The following is a 20,520-nucleotide window of genomic DNA, read 5'->3' on the forward strand; positions in this document are numbered from 1 at the left end:
GGCCGAGTCAGGCAGATCACTTGAGGTCAGGAGTTCGAGACCAGTCTAGCCAAGGTGGTGAAACCCTGCTTCTACTGAAAATACAAAAATTAGCCAGGCACGGTGGTGTGTGCCTGTAATCCCAGCTACTCGGGAGGCTGAGGCAGAAGAATCACTTGAACCTGGGAGGCAGAGGTTGTAGTGATCTGAGATCATACCACTGCACTCCAGTCCTGGGAGACAGAGCCAGACACCATCAAAAACAAGAACAAAAAACTAGAACAAGGATGTATAGGAGCCATACAGGCTTCATAACTCAAAATAAGCTATAGTTACATTAAAAAAATGAATTTCAGCTTCAGAACAATTTTAAAAGAATTGTGATATTTTAAAATAAAATTTCCTTGTGGAAATTTAAACAAAAAAGTAACACTAATGTTTTAAGAAACGGCTGAATCAGGAGATGCAGCTGAACATTTAGAAAATAGAAGTATATCTGATTTGAGAGAGCATCGGAGTAGATCTCTATAACTGGAGGTTCTTACTACTGCGCAAGCCTGGGCTGTGGAGTGGGCGTCTCTGCAGTCTCTCCCCGTGTGACAGTCTACACGGCTGGCCTTGAAAGTTCTTCATTTCTAAGACTCAGTTTCTCTTTCGTAAGATAAAGGAAGTCGTAGTGCTGATCCTTATGACATTTGAAAATTAAATGAGACACTACATATAAAACATTTAGTATATTGCAGTAAAAAGTCAATATGATTTGTTAATATTACTAGTGGTATATTATCATGAGTATTTATTTTTAATTACTCCCTCCGCCCCCAAAAAATATCATGGAAAGAAAGAAATATAGGAGAAATAACTAGCAAGGCTTTAAGAAATAATGACCAGTAATTGCAACCATTTTAGTATATTACATTTATAAAATTAGCTTTGTTTTTAAGTCAAATGTTCTATTTAAACTTTACTTGCATGATTTTTAAGAAGAATGATTTTTTTAATCACATTGTGGGCATTCACTTTTTTTTTTTTATTAAATGGCACTTTAAACACTAGTTATCTGATGGTAACCCCAGGTGATTGGTTTCAGAACTCTCTCGGATACCAAATCCAGCATGATTAAGCCTCTTATATCAAAAGGTGGTAGTATTTGCATGGAACTCACATACACATCCTGCCTTGTACTTCGTACCATCTCTAGGTTACTTACACTACCTAATACAATACAAATGCTATGTAAATAGTTGTTACACTCTATTGCCTTCTATTTGTATTATTTTTATTTTTTCCCAATTACTTTTGATCCAAGGTTGGTTGAATTCGTGAATTAATGGGTGAAAACATAGGGCTGATTATAATATGTGCTCCTCTCTTTTTTTTAGTTTTGTATAATTTCAGACTTACAGAAAAGTTTTAAGAATAGCACAAAAAAATTCCCTAACACTTTCCACTCAGAGTCCCCAAATGTTAACACATTACTACATTTGCTCTCCCTATTCCCCCTTCTTTCTGCACATATGTACATTTTCTTTTTCTGAAATGTGTAAGAGGAAGTTGTATATATGACACCTCTTCTTCCCTAAATAATTCACTGTATACTATCTGAAAATAAGGCATTTTCTTACAACATCAAAGTATAATCATCAAACTCAGGAAAGGGACACTGAGGTCATACATTTTTCTCATATACACCCCTAATAGATTTTACCCACTGTCCCTAATATATAACTTATAGATAAAGTAAGTCCAAGCAGATGCGTTTTATTCAGTTCCCACATCTCTTTAGCCTCACTTAATTTAGAACAGTTGCTGAGTCTTTTTATATTTCAATGTACAGTAAGTCCTCACTTAACGTCATCCATTGGTTCTTGGAAAAGGCAACTTTAAGTGAAATGATGTACAGAAGATCCTCAAATAAAATTGCTTCCTGCAACATCATGTTTTCCTAATGTTGATGAGAAAAAAAAAAAGATGGTTTTAAGTCATTTTGCTTTAAGTCTTAGTTTTCAGGAAGCTATCAATTTCATTGAGTACTTAATATATTGATATTTTAGAAGAGTATTAGATACATTCTGTGTATTATTCACTCGGTTTGGGATTTATCTGATGTTTTCTCATGATTGGATTTGGATTTTACATTTTTGACCAGAGTACCACAAAGTTTTTCTCAGTGACCATGTTAGGAAGTGCACATTGTTAATTAGTTTCATTACCAAAAGGTTAACTTTGATCATTGCGTTAAATGATGTGGAGTCAGTTTCTCCGCTGCCATGTCACTATTTTATTCTCTGCGTTTAAGAGAATTCTGAGATACTTTGTAACTATACAAATTTTGTCATTCTTTAAACTTTCACACACTCATTTTGACATTCATTGATGATATTTGCCTAAATCAGTTATTATTTTATTATACTACTGTATTATTATATTATTATAGTGAATTTTATCAATCACCAACTGATAGCAATCTGTCATCTATTGACATAGCCTGGAAAGGTCATCATTTTGCAATTAAACAACAGTGGATTAGTACAAGTTCTCACTCTGGTCAAAGCCATGTGCTATTTCATTGGCAAGAAAGCTCAGGATATTCCTTGGGAGTCTATCTGACTTGGGTTTAAACTGTGACATTATCATATTCTAACCATTTTACCTTGTGCCAAATAACCAATTCTCAGATTTTTTTCTACTTAAGAGGAATTTAAAAATCATCATAGAGGTTTGTTTTTAAGGTTTACATGAGAAAATTTAGGTAAGGCACCTGTAGGGCATTAGTTACATGTGAACATGATAGGTACTACATTTTTACGCAGATTTTGTTTCACACTGATTCAGAAATTTCATTCTTATGCCTATCAACCACAAGCCCATGCTTGGTCATTGTATATGTATGAGAAATTTGTTACTTTCACATTTTATTTCAAAATAAATAAATATAACAGGATGTCATTATAAAGAATGAAAAAAAAAAAACCAACTGTGTTTCAATCCAGTTATTCTCTTGCGTTCTCCATTTCTCAGTATACATTACTTTTATGGCTTCGATGCTTGCCCCTGCAAATCTAATGCTGAAATGCCATCTCCAGTGTGGTGCCTGGTGGGAGGTATTTGGGTCATGGGGGCAGATCCCTCATGAATGACCAGTGCTGTCCTGGACGTAATGAGTGAGTTCTCTCTTTCTGAGTACACCAGAAATCTGGTTGTTCAAAGGAGGCTGGCACCCCCTCCCTCTCCTGCTGCCACCCTCATCTTGTGATATGCCATCTCACCCTACGCCTTCCAACATGATTAAAAACTTCCTGAGCCTCCCCAGAAGCAGACGCCAGCACCGTGCTTCCTGTACAGTCTGCAGAATCATGAGCCAAAATAAACCTCTTTTCTTTATAAATTACTCAGCCTGAGGTATCTCTTGACAGCCATGCAAAAATGGACTAATACATCTACTTAATTGAAGTCATGAGTTTTGAATGGAACCCAAAAGCACCTACTGAAGTAGATACATCAGTGTTTAGACCTCTTGCTATTCTTGTCTTTTCTCTTGTTGACTAAGATGTTTCGGTAATATGTTTCCAGAATGAAATATAATTATAAAGCATTTATCCTTTGGGTTTTTGTTAATTTTGCACCCAGAAACATAAACGAGTATTTATTAAAGAAGAACTGTGCACATGACACCAATGTTGCAATTTGAATGTTACTCTCTAAGATAGGTTGAACTCCTTTCTAATATGGATAATCACAAAAAGATTTAAGTGCACATTGCAACAAAATTCTCATAGCAATTAGGTTTGTAAACATGTATATGGTAACAATATAAAAAATTTGAAAAATTACCCTTTTTATAGTAGCAGCCCAATTAAGACACTTGGATTCCATGAAGGAAACTAGAATAGCACAATGCACATTATTACAACTCAATATCTATTTCTAAAATGAATTAACAAATGGAATGAACAAGTGGATCTCATTGTGGTGAATCATGTTTAATTATAATTAAGCAATAATTTTTCATGAGCCATAACCATTAAAATAGTTATGAGAAGAGATGTTGTGAAGAACTAAATTTTAATCTTAGTATTTTTATATTAGTCTACATATTCTCTTTAGACAAGGAGGTCTTTTATTTCTACATTGACAGAAACTAATGTAGAAAGTATAAATTCTCAGTTGTTAAAAAGGCTACTATCAAAAAACACCAATAAGCAGAAATTTTATACAAACATACTAGTATTAGGTGTTTAAACTATAATGATTGTTTACATTTTTATATTAAGTTTTCATTATCTTTTAAAATGAGCTTCTAGTATGATTACAATGCTAGTAGATTGGGTAAAGCATGTCCATGTTTCTACTTTATCTATTTTCATATCAACATTTAAAATTAATTTAAAAGTTTATGTTATTACTTCTAGAAAACATATATTACAGTCAAAGCAGGCCTTGTTTTGAGGGTAAGAATGACATGATTGATGAATTTCTTAATTTTCTTAGTGTGAGATAAAAATATCTCGTTTGTTAGAAAACCAATTTTAAATTTCTAAATTTTACTTGTAAGGAAACAGTCTTCTCTGTCTGGTCTTCTGGGCCTCCCTGTAATAGCCTGGTGGTCTGGCCATGAAATAAAGCCATGTGACTTCTGTTAGAATTCATTCACTAAATCATGAGACTGTGGAAAAAGTCCCAGCTCTTGCTCCTGGTTCTAGTGGCAAATCCTGCCTCTAATTGCTCTGACCTTTTCTTGACTGTCAACTATTTAAATCATACACTAAACTTTGTGTAAATTTATTCAAGTTTAATGTAGCCACTGCATTGTGTGATATCTTTATAATAAGTTTTAAAGCTGTGTGGTATAGAGAAAGTCATTATCATGTTTTGACATGAAACTAATGAAAATTTAGCTTTTTAAAACACAGTTGAATGATGGAGAAAATAAAAACATCATCAGGCTTTCTACAGTCAATAAAATGCCACAATACATAAACTTATGTGAGGTTTGAACATAATGTTTCATAAGTTTTAATACATAATAATCTCCAATCCCATGCCTTCATCCTGCTTGTTAAGAATTGATACTGTGTGTAGATGCCTTTAAATAGACTTCATTTCATAAGCTCTGTAGGAAATATGAATCACCAATGAGAATTTTTCTTATCAGAGAATCTAAGAAGTTGGTCATAAACATCCTCAATCTCCAGCCGGCACATTGGACCAGTCATGTGACAGGAAGTCAATAAGAAAGAATATTTATCCATCTTCTTTCAAACAGATACAGACTCTAACTAAAACAGAAAGAGGGTTACCTATTTTTTACATTTGCTTGTGAAAAAAAAATTGTTAGAATGCTTTGAACTAAAAAACAAGATCGTTCAGATGCATTATTACACCAATCATTGTATTTTCTTGAAAATGAAATGTGAGCTTGTGTAGTTTTCAATAAAAAGCAAAAGACAACTTTTGTATCATCTGCATAATTCTTTTTCATAGTTGAATCCTCTACCAGCTGCTTCCAATGGAGGCATCCTTTTCTCCTGTTTCCTTGTTGTTCTAAACAGCCTTTTCCCCTCTGGCCTCTCTTCAAAGTTCCTCAGTATCACTAGCGTTCCCCAAACCAAACAGTGTTTCTAAAGCATTTTCACTTCAGTACGTGTCTCTGCCCACTCACTAACACATTGTTTTACACTGTAAAGCCAAATGCAAGCCTCATCACTCCTCTTTGTTTCGTTTATGAGACTTAGAAAAGTACTATGGAGGAAAAATGTGTTAGTCTTACAGAATTTATTTTTCACAAAGCTGTAGTACACATATTTTCTGCAGACAGGAGAGCAAAATCCACGCAGACTAGCTCTTGAGTTTTACTCAACATGGAGTTCACATACATGCAAGTAAAAACACGAATATTACTAAAAATCGTCAATTTACATATGCCAAAAAACCTGGGAAACTGTTTCACAAAGGAAGCACAATTATACTCCTTATGTCATCAAAACTATTGACTTCAGATTAGTGTTTGAATGTATTCTGCTTCTTGGACTTGAATAAAATAAGCATGCTCTCTTGGATGCAGTGTTCATGGTATTCTAACGTCAGGGAATGAGGACAAATGAAGAAGTTGAGGAAACCATGAACGTACCCACCCTGATTTGACTGGCCATAGATCTTTTATTTGCATTTGTTTTTTTCACAGTATTTTGATTTTTTGTGGTTAGGTTGCCCCCAGTGCCCTCCTGCTAAGTAAGGCTGATTTGAAGAAATGCACCATTCCTAGTTAACCTATGCTCCTTGGTAATTAGCTCAGTACCTGGCAGCTGAGACATATTCAATAAGTTCATGCTGATTCCACATATAAAACAGAATCTTCATTATTTTAAAATGACTTTTTCAAAAAAAATGATTAGGGTCTCCATATTACAAGAAAGTTTTAATCTTTTTTAAGCATACCTTAGAAAAGATTTAATCTTTCTAAGCATACCTTAGAACATGTAGACATGATGTGTGAACTCTATTTATTTATAAGCATCAGAGTTTTGAAAAGCCTGCTTTTAGGGTTTCAAAACGTCTTCAGCCAGACTTCCTTTGGCATACAACCTTGGTGTCTGCATTTGGATGCAGTCCTTCAATATCTCCACACACCCTTGAAACAGCAGAGCCCTCAGCTCAATGCTGCTTCAATCAACCACCTGTGCTGCAGAGGCTGAGCCGGTACACACGGTGAATGCTGGCAGATAAAACGTGAAATTGCCAAAACAGCCATGACAGATGGAAGAAAGACCCCTAAACCCAAATCATGAAGGTTATCAGAGCATGACACAGCAACAGGAACCAAGCACCGAGAATGCAGTAGCTGTAAAATCTCAGGCCACTCATTGCATGCCAGGTAGACACAGATTTCAGTACATAAGTGCAACTGTTAAATAAATACCAAGCAACAATGAGACACAGTTAGCAGAATTATCTCGAAATTATTAAATTTATGTTCAAGAAATGGATGAATGAACTCAAAGAGGCATGAGATACGGGAAAAAAAATTGAGTCCTATCATATAAGGATTTAATATATACCCAGCATGTAGAATGTAATACTATCATGCAAAGTGTTATTATATAATCACTTTTAATGTTTTCTGTAACTAAAAATTCTGTAACCTTGCATGAAAATGATACAGACAATATTAGAATAATACATATCCTGCTGGCAGGGAGAGACACTTGAAACTCACAACCACCCCTAAGCCATCACTCAAAATCTTATTGTTATCCTAAAGGCAGAATGGCTTAAATGTCCAATTATCCACATGTAAAATTACCTCATTCCCTCTCCAGTTCAAACTTTGATGTTCCAAAAGAATTATCCACAGAGTGCAATCATCTAAATGTGGTATATTGACTATGTTGCAGGGTTATTCATGGTTTTGTAAAGACTGGTTTTTTTTTTTTTTTTTTTTTCTTTAATCCATCTTGAGTTAGTTCTTTTTCTTTTTTTTTTTTGGGAAAAAAAGAAAGAAAAAGAGAAAGAAAGAAAAAAAAGAATGAAAGAAAGAAAGAGGAAGAGAAAGAGGGAGAGAGAATAGGAGTCTTGCTCTACTGCCCAGGCTAGAAAGCAGTCTAAAAATGGGTATTGAAAACCTCTTTTATGCCAATAATTGTGCTTAACAATGGAGACAGGAAGGAATAAGGGAGGAAAATAGCAAACAAGCAGCTAACCAATATTTCATTTAAACCTGTGAAATGCTATGCAGTTACTGAGGAGTGATTTACTTCCGATTATGTAGTCACTTTTAGAGTAGGTGTGATGTGGTACTGAGAAGAATGTATGTTTTGCAGATTTGAGGCGGAGAGTGCTGTAAATGTTTATTAAGTTTGCTTGTTCCGGGTCTGAGTTCCAGTCCTGGATATCCTTGTTAATTTTCTGTCTCGTTGATCTGTAGTAAAGAGTGATTTTTGTGCTCAACCATATTACCCATGTGCTGACCTGAAATGTAACCTCTTTTTTAAAGATAGAAAATAATTATGTTTTTAAAATGGCCTGATCATGCCATCAACAGAGTCACAAGTCAACTATTTTTAATTGCTTAATTGACTTTTTATTTATTTCATTTAATTAATTTTATTAGAAATGTGTCCAACTATAATTTGTACATATTGTAAAACAGGTAATGGATAATACTCTCATAATTTAATCTTGAGAAGCACACACTGGAATTGGCAAGCTTATCTCCTCTGGAATTTAGAATTATATTTCTCTTAATATAATTTTGATATAGTGCTTAACAATAATAGTATATAAAGCATTCTACTGAAGTTGTATAGTTCTTAGCTGTTCCATGTGTAAATAAGAGTAAAAATACCTATATCACAGAAAGTTGTGACACTTAAATAAGAAAAAAACGTTACAACTAGATGCATATGTTCAAAAAGTTTGATATCCCACTCCCTTGCTTTCTTTAGGGCTGTGTATTGAGAGTCTGTGCAGACTAACTCATTCCAGAATAGCATAATGTGAAAGGACAACAAAAAAGTAGCTTTTCTAATAACAACTAGTATCAACAAAATGTTTATTTTTTTAACCAGTCACTGTTCCAAATGTTTTACATTAAACAACCTTTTTAACCCTCAAAGCATCCCCATGAAACAGATGTTAATGCTGTTTTCATTTCACAGAGCAGGCAAATACAGTACCAAGAAGAGAAAAGGCGATCCCACAGTTACAGAGCTAGTGAGCTGCGGAAGGCGGATTTCCACCGAGCACCCCAGATGCAGAGCCCACGCGCCGGACTGCGATGCTGTGCTGTGTTGGTGTCCAAGATAAGGAGCATCATCTCTGTTTCAAAACGTGGAAGAGAGTTACGAGCATCAGAATCAATGTTCCCTTCCCCACAGTCCACCATTCCACCATGATCCCTTTTATGGTAATCCACGCAGCATGATTCATGGTTACAATCATGCCACAGAATCACCAAGATCAAAGCGTTGCAGGCATTCTGATGCCCCCAGAAACGTAATCCCTTCCGAGAGAGATGGCCATAGCTGGCCCAGACATTCAAGCAATCCTGCTGTGAAAAAATGAGAAATGTATAGATTAAACCTCCAAGTCTATCCCACACTCCATACAAGGGAAGCGCTTGCTTATACCTTCAGCTTTTCCGCTTAGGCAAGACGAAGGGCTAATTGAATACAGCTGGAAGTTAAGCCATTTGTTCCAGATGGTGCTGATATCTCAAACTCGGTGTTCCTAAGGCGATGGCAACACACGGAATTTTATTCTGGTAGAAGCAATAATGTGTGTGTGAGTGTGATGTTCACTTGTCTGGTCTATGAACAAAAAGCATGTCAATTTAAGTAAATATCTGTGTTCACACAGCAGAGTACAGAAATGGGGTAATTATCTGCATAATCAAGCTTAAAAAATATGCCTTTGACGCAAAACTCTGGTGAGTTTGAGCTCATTTTTTGCTTTAATAAACTGATTAACTGCTTTGCTTACTGATTTCACTTCTATGTAGAAAAAGCCTTAAGAAATGATTTGCTTGCAGGCATACCTTGGAGGTGCTGAAGGTTTGTTTCTGGGCTATCGTAATAAAGCAAATATTTCAAAGAAGTTAATGACACATTTTTTCTTGATTTCCAAGTACATATAAAAGTTATTTATTACACTATACTGTGGTCTAAGTTTGCAATAGCGTTATGACAAAAAAAATGTGCATGCCTTAACTTAAAAATACTTTATTGCTGAAAAATGTTAACAAACCTCTGAAACTTCAGTGAGTCATAATTTTTTTTTTTTTTTTTTTTTATGAAGGGTCTTGCCTCAATGCTGACGGCTGCTGGCTGATTGAGAGAAGTCTGCTGAAGGTTGAAGTCACTGCGACAATTTCTTAAAACAAGACAACAGTAAAGTTTTCTGGCTCAATGGACTCTTCCTGTCATGAACGATTTCTCTGCAGCATGAGATGGTGCTTGGTAGCATTCCACCCACAGTACAGGCTCTTTCGAAATTGGAGTGAAGCCTCTCACGGCCTGGGGTTGCTTTATGAACTAGGTTTATGGAATATCCAAAATTCTTTGCTGTCATTTCAACAACGTGCACAGTGTCTTCACCAGGAGAAGGTTTCCTATCAAGAAGTCAGTTACTTTGCTCATACATCAGAAGCATTCAAGTTTTCTCACGAGAGAGCAGCGATCTAGTTACATCCTCAGGCCCCGCTTCTGATTCCACCACATCTGCAGTTACTTCCTCCACTGAAGTCCTGAACCCCTCAGAGTCACCCAGGAGGGTTGTAATCAACTTCTTTCAAATGCCTGTTAATGCTGAAATTTTGTTCTTCCTCCATGAATCAGAATTTTCTTAATTTCTCATCTAGAATGGTGAATCCTTTCCAATAGGTTTTCAATTTACTTTGCTCGGACCCATCAGAGGAATCACTGTCTATAGCAGCTATTGCTTTATAAAATATATTTCTGAAATAATTAGACTTAAAAGTTGAAATTACTCCTTAATCCTTGATCAATAAACAAAAGAATGGATATTGCATTAGCAGACAAGAAGACAGTGTTAAGCTCTTGGGTGGCCAAATGTGCTTTCGATGAGCAGTAATATTTTTTAAAAGAAACTTTTTATTTTCCTGAGCAGCGGGCTTCAACAATGGATTTAAAATATCCCATAAGCCATGCTGTAAACAGAGGCGCTGTCATCCAGGGGTTGTTGCTCCATTTACAGCAAACAGGCAGAGTAGATTTAGCATCATTCTTAAGGGCCTTATGATTTTTGGAATGCTCAATGGCCATTGGCTGCTACTGAAAGTCACCAGGTGCAGGAGCCCTAACAAAAGATTTTGATTTAAAGTGAGAGATATGCAACTCTTCTTTTACTCAGACACTTAGAATTCATTATCAGTTCCTAATTTGCCTAGTCGTAATATTCTTGCATCTCAGAAAATAGGAAGGCCTGAGGAGGAGGAGAAAGACCGGGGAACTGCCCATGGGTGGAGAAGTGGGCACACACAACACTTTCATGAAGATCACTGTCTTCTGTGGGTGTAGTTTGTGGTGCCTCCAAAACAATTACAATAGTAACATCAAAGATCACTCATCATAGATCACAGATCTATAATATAATATTATTGGGAGCCGCGGTGGCTCAGGCCTGTTGTCCTGCACGTAAGGAGGTGAGGCCAGGCGTTCGGGGTCAGCTGGGCAACATAGAAACCTCTCATCCATAACAATAGCAATAATATTGTATTATAAAAAGTATAATAATGAAAAAGTTTTAAAAAAACTGTAAGAGTTACTAAAATGTGACACACTGGCACGAAGTGAGCACCTTCTGTTGGAAAAATGGTTGCAATAGACTTGTTCCATGATCAAACCTTCAATTCCTAAAATAATCCATGTTATCTGCAAGGGCAATAAAGTGAAACAGTGAAATGGGTTGTGCTGTACTTGGTACGTGTGTATGTATTGAATTAGAGATGTGGCCCTATGCCGTGTATTGTGTGAAGTCTGAGAACCGGAGTGGGAATCTCGAGGCAGGCAGTGAGCTCTAGCCATCAGGGATATGGGGCCTTAGGAACACAGCCACACGCCTGCAGAAGGCTGCCATGTTGCCCCACATGGCTTTGTGACAGCTGCTGCTGTCCCCGATATAATTTCCTCTTGTGGTCAGGAGCACATGGCTGTCACCACTGTTGAAAACGCACAGGCATCCTGTGTGTGCCCACAACGCTCTCTGGCCTCCTCCCAGGCCCTGCACTCTGCTGAGCAGTTTTACCCCCATGCAGGACTCTTGAGTCACTGGACCCCTTCGCCTCTCTCAGAAGCAAGACAGGACGTGGATGGGGACACCCCAGCGTCCTGCACACCCCCAGGATCTCCGCGTGTGTAAGTCTCTGCATTCCGAGCCCAGAAGCCGCCATGTGAATGTAAGCCCGCTCCTCCAGACCAGCCCTGTCAGAGCGACGGCAAGGGCACAGAGCTGACTCTAAAAGTGTGTCCTCATGGGAGGGGCATGACGTTCACAGTTCTGACTCCTGCCTTCCTCATCCGTCAGCAACTGTAAACTTGACAAATGACTGTGGCTCTCTTAGGTCAAGTGTTTTATAAATTTTATTCTAAAATGAATGTAAAAATAACACCTGATTTTACAACATGGCGTTGATCATTTCACCAAGTGAAGTAACACTTAGAGAGTAACTTACAAGCTGTAGCCAGAGCGTGTGGACCACCTTGACACAGAGACACACACTTTAGTGCAGGGTCATATTCATAGACAGCACAGGTGCAACAATCCCATGGCTGAGGAAGAAACGGTTTCAAAGAAGGAATGAAGTCAGCAGGGTGTGTCCTGTGTTGAAATGCAAGGGAGTGATTGTTGATTTTATTTCCTGGTTCGTAAACTCTTGGGAAAGGGACTACGACGTGGCGATATCTGGTCATATTAGTCATACCGGAAAAAAACTCATTTTTTAATTATCTGAGACTTCATAGATCTGAGGACTGAGTAGATATCACACATTTCTATTTCTGCTAGGAAAGAAAGAGACACGTATTCATTCATTTACCCATTAATGATTGTATTCAGTTTGTGTAATAAAACATGATTCTTGGGTGTCACCTGAGTGCCAGGCACCATTCTCAGCCTGCAGATGAAGGGACGGCATAAAGCAAGGCCCAATTCATAAGAGGATATGACTATACACAAATAATGAGACGATGTATACTAGGTCCAACGGTGATGAGCGCTCCAGAGGCCTGCTTTGTTTGTGTGTCGTTTTTTGACACCTACGTGACTCTGCTGTGTCCTTGACAGGCTGCAGGTCTAGTCCACTCTTCATGCATTTTCTGTGTAGCTCAATGGAGAATGTTAATTTTTTAATTCAAGAAAGGAAACATCCTCCATGATAAATAAAAACATGTTATTCAACAGGAGGCGACGCAGCCGTGTAAATGGAAAGCAGCCATTAGATTACCAGCAGAGCAGCTCACCAGGCGAGTGTGGTGGGGAGGCCGGGAGCTGGAGAGAATTGGGCTCAGTGTAGTTTAATGTTGCAAGCAAGGTCCTGAATCTGGTTACCTGCCCCTGCCGGGCACTACCGTCCACTCAATGTGCATGCAAGCATGTCTGGAGTCCTTAATTTCTGAGCTCTGCACTTCAGGGGAATATCAGCATATAGTGGCTCTCATGCAGTGACTCAGTGAACTGAGCAAAGACTGTCTGAGGCACGGGAGCCATACTCAAACATGAGAGTAAGTTTCCAACCCTCTTTTCATTCCTTTTGCTAAGTGTCAGAATTGCATTTGACTTCATGTAACAGAGTAGTCCCCAAAAGCAATAATTTTGGGGAAAAACAGGTGTTTTCTCCCTCACAAAAGAAGAAAGCTCATCAGCTGGCAATCTGTATGTCTTACAGCCACTCCATGAAGGCTTAAAGCTTTTTTGCTTTCTGTTTGCCCTCCCTGTTCTGTGTGGCCCCCATATTCATGGTCCAGTATGGCTGCTGACCTCCGGTCATCAAGGTAGCATTCCAGGCAGAGGGTGGAGGAAGTGGGAGGGTCCCCTCCCTGCATAGAGTATTCCTGGACTCCTCTACTCCATATTTTACCTAGTTTTGACTCCTACAAGTTCTCCCTCCGACACTCCCTGGTGGAATATCTAGGAGGACACCTCCAGCCTGGTCCCTGTGCCACGTGGAGCTGGCGCTGCCAAGAATATTTCCAAATACAAATGAGTTTCTCTCAATATAAAGAGGATCTGTTTTTTAAAAATATCCATTGGTTAGGAAGTAGAAGGAAAGCTTCATCTACTGAGTGAGGTAAATTTGCTGCTTCTGGCAGTGTTTTAGTGACATCTGTAAGAAGACTTCAGTGACGAGAAGCAGGCATCAGTGCCTCCTAAGTCCGTCTGATCCTTCGTTCTTGTTTCTTTAAAGTCAGCAGTCGGCACACTGGTGCCATGGTTTTCAGATGCAGGAACAGTGGCTTGGAGATTGATAGCGTTCCTGCAGATTGGAAGGGCAAAAGGTCATGCTGGAATGCCTGGACTGGAAAATTCACATGAAGCTTGTGGCAAAACTTTTTAGATAAGTTAACTTTTAGAAAAAATACATCATTTTCTGACTGCAAATGTATACTGATTATGCATATATACCAAAAAATATTCAGTTCAGTCCTATAGCTTGCCAAGTGTGATTCAGTGTCTGCTTTGTGTTTGTTGGGACATTTTTACTGGTTGTGCAAATTTCCACAAGCCACTAGGTATCTATGACTGTGATGGCAGTTTACTTGAGAATGGACTGGGGTTGATGACCCCGGCCTCCTGCAGACACACCTTGAGGATTTAAAGTTTGAGCTGCATCCACATTTCCATGCGTAGTATCTCTCAGATATGTGTGCCTGTGATTGCCAGACGGGAGCTGTGAGTATCTTTCTAAAACAATCGATGGTGCTGTTCCCGTGAGTACTGTTGCCTTCGTGTTCACTACTGTCTGCTCCTTGCTGACCGATGTGAAACTGAAAGAAAGCCTCCAAACATTCTGCTTTGAATTAGAACTCGATTTATTTCAAAGTGTTATTTTCATTTCAAAACGATGTCCTTTGATTAATTTCATTTAAATTTCCAGCACATAAGCTCATTTGCTTTTCACATTTTATATTCGCAAGCATTTCTTTGTGCTACCCAGTAATTACCAGAGCACTATGTATGTTTTAGGAGAACGCTAATTGTGAAGGAAATAATAAGGGTACTACTTTTTTCCCCAAATCTTTCTGTTTGTACCCAACTCCTAAGGACATTTATAGCATCTCTGCTTACTACTGAAGATAAGTTTTTCGGTTAGTATATGCCAACTTTTTTAGATTATGATCACTTTTTATGTATACAATGCCAATTGACAGCTATTAAGATCCTAGAAATGGTATAAATATTTAACATTAATACTTACTTTTCTTTCTCCTGTGGAGTATGATAAACCTCTTTACTGTTTTCATTGTTCAGGTAGAAATTTACTTTAAAAATAGAGTCACTTAATTCCTTTGATTCACTTTTTAATAGGCCATTGATGTCCTCAAGACATTTTTCTCTCATTCTACTTCCCTCACAAGGCATTGTTTCTACTAAAGAGAACTACTTCTCAGTATCTAACAGAATCTCAGTTCCACAAAGTTCCTCTTATTTAGCAAAATATCAAATCCTTTCTGTGAAATTCACATTCAGCAATGATGTTGACACCACCTTATTTATTTATACAGAGTTACAATGCTATAAAAGAGAGACCTAGGAGAGAAAATTTTATTACAAAAACACAAGTTAAAAAAATAAAAACTATTAATCAGCCCTTCCCTGCAAATCAATGATGAAAGAAGAGCTTCTGTTTCTTTTCACGACTGCAGAGAGTTCCGGAATTGGACTCCAAGGTTTTGCTTGACTCCCATAGAGTCCTTCCCCTTCACACTGATGCTTTATAGATGACTATTGAACTGTCCCTGGCACATGACAAATCTAAATTAACCTGAAATACAACAGGGATTCCAGGAGTTAGATCATGAGTCCGGAGGAGAATTTGAAAATATCTCTATTTCAGGAAGCCTTATCTTAATTATTTTTCTTATCAATGTAAGCATAACATTTTCAAATAGCGCATGATAAGCCTAAGACTTAAATGCATATCAGCCTGTTGCCATGTCCCTCTAGCTCCCACCACAAAATTCTAAACACACATCTCATCCTCCCATCCTTGGGACAGAGAGATTTCTTTAACTGGCATTTGTGTTTCTATAAATGCTATTTATTGATTCTGTCACCATATGTCTGCCATAAAATGATCCGAGTTGTTCTTTTACAATGAAATACTTCTTTCTGTAAAGCAGTATTTCATTGTAAAAGAACTTACTAAAACAATGGGTTGGAAAAAGAAAACATAATTCAATGCACTCTTTGGTTCATGGATAAAACAAAAAAAAATACAAATAATCATGACTATCAAAATAAAATGAAACAAAACAAACAAAGGAAGAAATAACAGCAAACACAGATTTATTATCTCCCTTGGGGAAGGTAATGCTGTGAAAAACAATGAATTGAATGAATGCAGACAGATAGCCCATTATATAAGGGTAAGAAGAAAATGTTAAACAAGTTGAGTAACCGAATTGACTGGTTAGATGAATAAGCTAATTATTGTCACGATGTTTAGACCAATTCATAGGTATTGTTACGAATTCCTAACATTCTGTTCTGTCTAAAAAGAGTGAATAAATTTTCTCTTTCTTGTGGTTAGTGTTGGGAGCCAGGTAAAATATTAAACTGAAAATTCTCTTTAATCCCCGACCTTGATGCTATGTAATTCAAGTGAAATGACCTCTTCCCAGGTCTATCTTGTCAATTTAAAATGGAGGAATGAGACTCATTCTGTCTCATGTCTTTCAGCCAAACAGAAGGTAAGTAGGGATGAGAGCTCTCTGGCATATTTAGGAGAAATGGGAAGAATGAGTGTCAACCCCATATTGGATAGGAATTACAACACAATGGATCCCTGACCACCTGTTGCTTATAAGGTTAGTAGTATTCCTCAAATGTGGCATTAAAAAATTTCAGAAGTGCACTTTAATTTTTAACTCATGGTAAATAGAAGTAAAAACATGTACTTAGAAGATTTCAGCAATATCCTAAGACGGATTTTAATTTGGATGCTTACCGCTTCCTCTTCCAAATGAGTATTGAATTGCCATTACGTATTAAAATTGATTAATTAAAAAGACTGATAACACCTTAAAAAACTAATAACTCCTAAAATGTCTCTCTACACATAAACACGGAGACACACGCTTGTAGCAGGAACTGTCAATTAAATGATGCACAGGCAGATGCTGTTTGTATCAGAAAATTTTAAATCATTTGAAATGAAACATGAATTATTATTAGAATTAAAATTAATCAAACATATAAAAATGATATCTGATACACAAGCTCCTTCAATTCTTATAACACTTCTTTAGAGAAGATGCCAGCTTTGAAGGTAGTACCTATATGCCGTTTTTTTTAAAAACATGAAATTACTTGAAACACATTTAGGCTCACAGGACTGTTTCAAAGAGAGGACAGAGAGGCCCGGCCCCCGCCGATGTTAACATCCACGTCTTCAGTACCGAGCAAACTCAAGAGGTTGCCACTGCTGCAATGCTAGAAATTAAACTGCTGGTTTTATTTGGATTTCACTGGTATTTCTGCCAATGTCTGTTTTCTGTCCCAGGTCTGGTCCCAGAGCTCACATTGCATGTAGATATTGTGTCTTTTCAGTCCCCCTGGATTCCATCAGTGTCTCTGCTGTGGCCTGAACACTTAGGAAGAACACAGCCAGAGCCGTTGTCAAGCACCCCCCAGTTAGAGACTGTGTGGTGCGTTTGGCTGTTTAGAGCCCCAGCGAGATCAAGCACTCTTCTGGGCACGCCGATCAGGGCACAAGACATCGAGGTATCCTGTGATGCTTGGTATCAACCTTGGTCCCTGGCTAAGGTGAGTCTGGCTGGCCTGTACCATACGGGCACTATTTTCTCTTAGTAGGCAACAAAATTGTGTCGGAGACGTTTTGAGGCCCTTCGAATACCCTGCTGCCCCGTACCCTTTCACCTGCCGGCTATATCATTTTAACATTTATTTCATCCTGCCCACAGCAAGTATTCCTGTTGTTTCAATGCTAATTTTCTATTTCCCTCATCCTTTCTTTGTGGAAATTCTTTTGTTAGGGAGATTTGTCTCTTATCCTCTTTTACTATTTTTTATATTTATTTGTTTATTTAGAGACGAAGTCTTACTCTGTCACCCAGGCTGGAATGCAGTATCACAATCACCGCACGCTGTATGCAGCCTTGACCTCCTGAGCTCAAGTGATGCTCCCCCCCCAGCATCCTGAGTATCTGGGGCCACTGCCACCATGCCTGGCTAATTTTTGTATTTTTTGTAGAGATGTGGTCTCACTATGTTGCCCAGGCTGATCTCAAACTTCTGAGCTCAAGAGATCCACCTGCCTCAGCCTCCCAGCGTGCCAGGATTCACGGCCATGAGCCACAGGGCCCGGCCATGAGCCACAGGGCCCAGCCCTGTTTATTTATATAAATATGCACCCACCAGTATTGATGTTGCTGCTTGAATCCTAACCCAACACTCTCATTATTTATTTGGCTGTTTGGATGGTTCCAGTGTTGACTATCATTGCTCTTTCAGGTGTTTCCTGCGCCTTTTTGCATGCCTCTGACTTATTCTTTCTTTTTACTTTCTTACCCTAATTAAGCTTCACAAGATGTTCTAGGTTTATGTAATATTTCTCTTACACAAAGAACCAAGGCCTTGGTTCCTTGTATAAGAAAATGCTCTTTAGAAATCAGATCTATGACCTACCATTGTGTGTTCATCGGTATAGAAGTGTCACCATTTTTAAAGTTCTCTCAATGGACAAAACCAAAAACATATATATGTGTATTAACCCATATATACACACATATGTATTCATTTCTGTGTTTATTCCTGTGAATTTATGTATTTTTTTCCTTTGGCTTCATGCTAATATCTTCAGTCCCAGTGCAACACTGCAAAGTTCATTCTAACCATTTCCCTTTGCTTATTTGAAACATCCTTATCCAGCAGTGAGAGAGCTTACTCTCATTAGTGTCTATATATTTAATTATTTTTAACCTTAAAATACACCAAACACAACTTCAGAATTTCTTTTACAGTTCATACATTTTGGTTTTCATCTAAGAAATGTCATATGGTTCAGCGCCATTTATTAAAAGTAGTATCTTTTCCCATTGCGTGATCTTGACACTTTTGTAAGTGTCAAGATAGATGCTCAATTGAGCATCTATATGGGTCTATTTTTCCCTTTGATCCATATGTTTATCTTTATACTGGTACCTTCCTTTGATGAGCTCTACAACTTTGTAAGTCTAAAAATAAGACAATGATAAGTCAATTTTTCTTCTTTTTAAAATATTAACTTTATTGAACTATAATTTGTGTATCATAAAATTCACTTGATTTAAATAACAATTCAATGATTTTAGTCTATTTACTGACTTGTGCCAACAATATAATTTGAGAACATTTCCATCATTTCAAAAAGAAACCTCATGTCCCCTGGCAGTCAACCCCTGTTCTCACCCCAGCCCCAAGTAACCACTAATCTGCTGTCTTCTTTATAGACTCTGCTATTCTGGACATTTCATATAAAAGAAACAATACAATATATCCAGATTTGCATCTGGCTTCTTCCATTTAGCATAATGTTTTAGCAGCTCGTTTGCACAGTAACGTATTTCTGTACTTTGCTACACTTTACTGTTGAATGGCATTCCATTATACGGTACACCATATTTTGTGTCCATTCACCATTTGATAGACATTTGCATTTTTTCCCACTTTTGGTCTCTTATGAATATACTGCTCTGAACATTTGGCTACAAATATTCGTGTGGACATATGTATTCATATCTTTTGGGTAGATGCCTAGACTTGGAATTGCTGGATCATATGGTAACTCCATTTTTAACTATTTAAGAAACTGCCACACTGTTTTCTAGAGAAGCTCTATCATTTTACATCTTCATCAGCAAAGTATGAAGATTTCAGTTTCTACATATTATCGGCAACACTTATTATTATCAGTCTTTTCGAGTAGTGTTCTTGTTATTTTAATGTACATTTCCTAATGATCCATGCTGAGTGTCCTTTTTTTTCTTTTTTAACAGCCATTCATATGAATTCTTGTTGAAATGTCTTTTTAAGTCTTTCAACCATTATTTTAAATTAAGATTTTTGTCTTTTTATTATTGAGGTATAAAAGTTCTTTTTATACTCAAGTACTGTATCAGGCATATGATTTGCAAATATTTTCACTGAAATTGTGATTTTGGTTTTCATTTTAATCTGTTTCTTGAAGCAAAAAATATTGATAATAATAGAATCTACTTTATATTTTTTCTTTTATGAGCCATGTATTCATTGTCATATTTAATAATTATTGGACTCCAGATAAGTTGCAAAGATTTTTCTCCTATGTTTTATTCTAAATGTTTTAAAATTTTACCTGTTACATTTAGGTCTCTGGTAATATTTAGTTAATTTTTATGTAACTCTCAAGGATCTAAGGTCAATGTTTGCAGATGTCTAATATTTCAGAAACACTTTTTAAAATCATTGTGCCTTGTGAATTGAATTGCCTTGAAATTTTGTCAACTATCAACCATGAAACTGTCACTGAATTCCCAAGTCTTCTTCGTAAATTTGCATGTGTATCCTTTTGCTAGTAGCACATGGTCTTGGTCTTGATAACTGCAGGTATAGAGTGACTTTTGAAATTAGCAATTGTGAGGTCTGTAATCCACAGAGGACTTACACTTTCTAATTCTGCATTTCAAAATTTTAAAAAATATTCTGGGTGCTTTCCATGTCCATGTAAATTTTAGAACTCCACCTGGTGTGGTGGCTCATGACTGCAATCCGAGCCCTTTGGGAGGCTGAAGCAAAAGGATGCCTACTCCCAGGAAATCGACACAA

General features: G+C 37.3%; 1 long non-coding RNA gene across 1 annotated transcript; it reads right to left on the bottom strand.

The window, feature by feature from the left end:
* Window positions 1-3,493: 3,493 nt before the first annotated feature.
* Window positions 3,494-10,277, bottom strand: LOC119467451. Its single transcript, XR_005195991.1, has 3 exons — window positions 10,192-10,277; window positions 5,949-5,950; window positions 3,494-3,504 (listed from the first exon to the last, which is right to left on the bottom strand). It is a non-coding gene; the product is annotated as an uncharacterized LOC119467451 (long non-coding RNA).
* Between the last annotated feature and the right edge of the window lie 10,243 nt (window positions 10,278-20,520).

The sequence above is a fragment of the Cebus imitator genome, unplaced genomic scaffold (genome assembly GCF_001604975.1).
Source record: "Cebus imitator isolate Cc_AM_T3 unplaced genomic scaffold, Cebus_imitator-1.0 Scaffold291, whole genome shotgun sequence".
Classification (NCBI taxonomy): domain Eukaryota; kingdom Metazoa; phylum Chordata; class Mammalia; order Primates; family Cebidae; genus Cebus; species Cebus imitator.